Source organism: Phaenicophaeus curvirostris, chromosome Z (genome assembly GCF_032191515.1).
Source record: "Phaenicophaeus curvirostris isolate KB17595 chromosome Z, BPBGC_Pcur_1.0, whole genome shotgun sequence".
Classification (NCBI taxonomy): Eukaryota; Metazoa; Chordata; class Aves; order Cuculiformes; family Cuculidae; genus Phaenicophaeus; species Phaenicophaeus curvirostris.
Genome location: NC_091431.1, coordinates 21,660,818 through 21,666,817, shown reverse-complemented (window position 1 = coordinate 21,666,817; position 6,000 = coordinate 21,660,818).

Genomic DNA, 6,000 nt, shown 5'->3' with positions numbered 1-6,000 from the left:
TTCTTGGCCACCTGGGCACACTGCTGGCCCATGTTCAGTTGCTGTCAACCAACACCCCCAGGTCCTTCTTCTCCAGGCAGCTTTCTAGCCAGACTTCTCCTAGTCTGTAGCACTGCATGGGGTTGTTGTGCCCCAAGTGAGGGATTTTGCAGGTGCTGTATTCTTATTGGGTCTTGGTAATGCTTTTACCCTTTTTAATTTCTGAAACAATATTTCTGAAGCTAGGAAAGATCATTGACAACCTTTTACACTGATGGAATATAGACCAGAAAGGAGAAAGACAGCCACCACACAGTTAATACAGAAATACCCTGCTTTCCTCTTATCATTCTTGTCAATGAAGGATTGCCTTTGTTTTAGATAGACGCTTTGGTCTGCTCCTGATCAAGTAATCCTAGTCCTAGTGCATTTTTTCATGGAGTAAGAATGAGCCAAATCCTGGATAAAACATTGGCCACTGAATTCAATTTCATTCTATTAAAAGATGCTATTTCAGTGTATTTATGTAAACAGCAAGCTGACCTAAAGCAAAAGGATGGGTCTTGTATGAGTGTGAAGAGTGGGCATGTAATGAATATCTGAATAAAGATAGCATCGCTTATGTTTGAGGAAGAGCTGGTTGGGCACATGATCCCTGAGATAAAACAGTTTCAAGAATCATCTGCTCCTTCTGTCAGAGGATTTGACAACTGTGCTGTGACATGTGCCAGACCACAGAAGCCAATACAGTCTGAAGATGAAAGTAGCCCAGTGTTTCCTAGGAAACAAACATCATCATAATTTCATTCTAATGTGAACTGATGCTACAAATAAGCAAAAACTGTGGCTGTTTCAGGAACAGCAAAAAATGTGACTGATTCAAGAACACCATACTCCCTTGTAGCTGTCCAGTTGAAAAACTTGCAAAATATTGGTTTTAATCCAACATTCATCCATAACTCCCATAAACTAATCATTTAGCTTCATCAATAGCTGTGGTAATATGCCAAGTATTTATGCGAGATGCACACAAAGCAGTGTTTTCTCAGTGCTATATTTGAATCCATAGACATAGCTAGGCAAAGTTTTTGCCTAGCCAGATTTTTGCCTCAAAAATACCTTGAATATGTGAACAGTCTTGCTGAATGTCAATGATTTCAAAGGGAAAACAGCCATGAAAATAAAGAGAAACACAAAACATTTTGTAAACAATGAGAATTTTGAAACTTTTTCCAGGCTTAATTGTATTTTTAATTTGTTTACACAATCAGAGTAAATACGCATGTGTGCATAAAATAATATATAAATATGTATACATGTTTCTACGTCTGTGTATATACATTTCCATATATGGATACATGTATATATACTTCCATGTGTATACATGCACATCACACATGCATACCTCCATTGAGTCATTGAGTGATTTTATAGGTAACCTATTTTACTCAGTTATCATGATTTAAAAATCTCTAAAGGCATTACTACCTAATTAATATATTACATTTATTCCTTTGCCTTTTGCACGTTTTAAGGCATCCAGTAGCAATGTCTTCCTCCTCTGCTATGGAGCTTTTTTTTCTTAGGTCAAATGTCTTCAATCCTCATAAGTATTCCTCAATGACTGTGTTTCTTACAGTGACTTCCAACTTCCTCACATCTCTCCCTGGGTTGTTTCTGATTGTTCCACACTTCTGCTAGAACTTCACTAACCAGGTTAAAGCATCATATCTACACTGAACAGAGTGAACAATACTTTCCCATTTTTTTGTGTCTGAAACTGTTCATATATTTCAGTACTTTCCTTTTTCTTTTTCTAAACCCCGTCCCCAGTCCAACTGCCTCATTAACTGTTAGTCTATACTGTATCTGCACACATGGTTGTGCCCAGGCCTACATAAGCAAAGGGCCATCTTTATTCATGCTGAATGATATCAAGGTGTTCCTGAGCACTACAATACCAAAGTGAGCCTATTACCAATACTAAGACTAACTCATTTCAGTTGATCTCCCTATGCTATGCAATGCCAATTTTGATGTAAAAATACCTTCCAGAATTTACCAAGATTCTCAAAGCAAAGTTATAATACAACCAGAAATGGACTAGGATTTTTCCAGGTCTGAACCCTGGGTCATTCTTCCTCTCTAGGACAAATTCAAGGCTTTGTGTTCCTCTTGGAGAAAAATGCATTAGCCACAACTGGAGTTGAAGTTGCTGCCAGAATCACTTTCACATTTTCATGGAAAGTCCATGAGGCCTATTAGAAATCTACTGAAGTGAAAAGGTATCTGCCCTCTGCCTTCCGTGGGCTGAGGAGACACCTGTGAGCCCATGCCTCACTTGCACAAGAAGGATTTGAGAAATGTGTTCTACTAGTGCCTACATGAGAAAAGACAGGGAAAAGTTTCTGATCTCTGATGGAATAAGATTGCATTTCAAAGTTGAACTGGAAAAAATTGGAGAGTGCTAAGAACACAAAACATTGTTTGATGTGGTCTCTGCAGACATACTTCAGAAATCAGAGGAGCCAACCTAACACTGAGAGGGACTGCGTAGACACAAACTCATACCTGCATTTCCCTCAGCAATGTTTCTTACGATTTTATGCAAAATCAAGAGACATAATGGGAAAGGAAAGGAATTGATCAGAGGATTTAACTGTCTTAGTCCCCTTCAAGGGATTGTCACAGTGTAAAATGAAGGGTTCAACACTTTGTCTGAGAGCAGAAGATGATAGACCTTTGTGGATTAGCACTGGCAGAAGTATTGTTAATACTCACACACATCCTTGCCATAAAAATGCCTCGCTGACATGCTGAATCAACCTGTGTGAATTATCAGAGTTCCAGCTGAAAAGTCATTAAGAGCACAGAGATCTTGTCTTTGTCAGTATTATTCCCAGATAACTTTGTACTTTGTCAAAAGAGCTCAGCATGACTATTTGGTAAGGGAGTGGCTCACAGAGATACCTCCAGATCTAATGTGAAGCAGAGGCCTGTCTGCCAGATGCAGCTTGTTGGGTGAACGAGCATCTTAACTAGTTCCCGAGGTGAAACGAATGGAGTGATCATGAAAAGAAATAAATAATTTGAGTCTGGATCCTGCATGAGATCTATGCACATGTTTGTCTTCCAGGACTGATTGTGTGAAAGACTGTGCCCATTGACAGGGTAAATGAATGCATATAGAAACATAAGAACTACAAAGTTTAGTGACAGTCTAGTGAGGAATGCACATCCAATTAAATCTAGAGTCGTTTTTATTGTATCTCCCATCGCAGAGACAGGATTAAGTATTTATCATTTATACACATCATTTGCAACCAGTAGATGTTAGGAATACTTATTATTTCACATGCCAATAGTTTAGTATTATTTCACTGCCAGCATGTCATCTTTTCTGTCTTACTAGAGCTTTTCATCAAACTCCACAAAGAGTTTAAGTCCATTAACCCTAAAATATACAGAGTGCTTAGTTTCAGCTAAAGGAAACACCAAGGAAGGAATTAATGGAGATCAGATGGTAATATTTTCCTGATCCAACCAACATCCACACACTGAGGAAGAAATGGGAGTACCTCCTTAACCATCAGGACAGCTTAGCTTCAAGGGCATCCCTTCGGCTGAGGCACTGTTGGATCAAACTTCAATGTATATAAAAAGAGCTGAACAGGAAAAAAAAAGAAACATACAAAAGAAAAAAGTTATAAAAAAGGATCTCACACCATCCAAGCAGTGAAACCTCAGCTTAACTCTAAATATATGAAGCATACCTTGCATATATGTGGGACTTACTTGGTCCTGATTCTAAACAGAGGCAGAACTGCTTGGTTGGCTTAGGATTACAAACCACAAACTTCTAAGCATCAAACTATCTTTTTCTCTGTGGATTATAATAAGGGGATATATACTTGTGTTTCATACCATCTTTTACTTGGTTTCAGACACCTGTCGATAACCTGCACAGCATCAAGAAACTGGATTTGGACACTTCATTTGGTGAATATAAATTTTGCCAGTGATTTCATGAAAGTCATATCCATAGTACATGTGTGATCTTTCCTCATTGCAATGTATGTAGAAATTTGCTTTTAGCTACCATGTTTTGCTCAAGCTGAGAAAGATTTCTCTTCACTTGGGCAAAAGGTAATTCTGAGGTAATCCACCTCAGAAATGTCATTTCTCAAACACAAGAATGAACTGCTAAGTGCAGAAAGATCTTGCTGATCCAAAAGGGTTTACTATGTCCTTTACTAGTAAAAGGTCCTTTACTAGCACCGGTATAACCATTTTTTATACTAGTGGCTATAGTAAAGTGAGTGAACATCATCTTGCTCTGCTTAGTCACTACATAAACTCCACCTCTTCATTCTTTCTTTTCAGGTTTACCAAAAAATCTGTTACCACATCTTGAGTCAGGGGAAAATAACTGCTCCAGTGATGTTTTCATTTTATTTTTGCAGTATTGGAGACAATTAACACAAACAAATACACACACACAAGGCACTTATATGTTTTACTTCGGGATATTAACTATCTCTATTCAATTTTAATGATATTTCTTGGAGTAAAATAACTGAATATTGAACAAAAAATCGATGAACAAAAGTAATTATGGTTGATCATTTTGAGTTTTCAGGAAAGAAACCATATTTTTTACTTTTAATATTTTTCTTTCAGTGTGTGGGGTTTTTTTGTTCTTGATGGTTTGCATGTAGTATTTTGGTTTTGTGGAGGCATTGTGTTATTGAATTGGTCAAACAGCGTAATGTCAGTCCAGATGGAACATCACAAAATGACAAACAAATGGTGTTAGTTTTAAGTATGGGTTATTAAGGCAAAAAATGTTGAAAGGGACTGAACATGCTATAAAAAGGTTGGAAAAAAGGGTGAAGGAAAAAGGTAAGAGTGAGAACGTTAAGATTTCAACGTACAAATAGACCTCATTGCTCTCTACAACTACCTGAAAGGAAGTTGTGGAGAGGAGGGTGATGGCCCCTTCTCCCGAGTGACAGAGCACAGGACAAAGGGGAATGGACTCAAGCTCCACCAGGGGAGGTTCAGGCCAGACGTCAGAAAAAAGCTTTTCACAGAAAGGGTCACTGGGCACTGTAACAGGCTACCCAGGAATGTGGTTGTGTCACCTTCCCTGGCGGTGTTTAAAGGACGGGTGGATGAGGTGCTGAGGGGCATGGCTCAGTGATTGATAGGAATGGTTGGAAATGATGATCCTGTGGGTCTTTTCCAGCCTAGTGATTCTGTGTGATTCTATCACTTGAGAGAAGAGACCAACACCCATCTCAGTACAACCTCCTTTCAGGTATTTGTAGTGATAAGGTCTCCCCTGAGACACTTTTTCTCACGTCATCGTTCCCTTCTGTAAGAACACGCGAGCTTACATACTGGTTTGCCAGGTGGATGTTGCTCCATTTATGCTTGGAATAATGCTACCACACCAAGAATATGACAATACGACAACAAACCAACATAACAATATGACCACGTCACTGGCAGGCACATGTTGCTGAGTTTTCTTTTAACCAACACTATGAAGCTTGACAGTGACAATCTGCTGATAACATGACTGTTAATCTCACTGTGGGATCCTGTTTGGGTCTTGTTGGTTAAAATCAAAACTTACACTGGCAGTTGGTTTTTTTTACCTAGAGTGAGCATAATTAAAACCGACACAGGCGTTGTCACTCAGACTTTGTTCACGTATCTATTTTGTTGTCCAAAAACATTTCAGGGAACACTACCATTTGAGACATGGTAAGAGTACTCAAAGCGGCAGAGCTTTTATTAGCAAAGGATATACTGTTCCTCGTTTTGCAATCAAAGTCCGGAATTAGCTGAAATCTTCATAGGAGTGGAGTGGCTGGACAGTTGCTCTCTGTCAGCTACACGTCTGAGAAAGCTATCAAGTATAAATTCATCTATACTAGATTGTTTGTAATTTATTATTCCTTAACTTGCCTACCATTCCTAAAGGCAATAGTTACTTAATTTACGAGTTCTTTC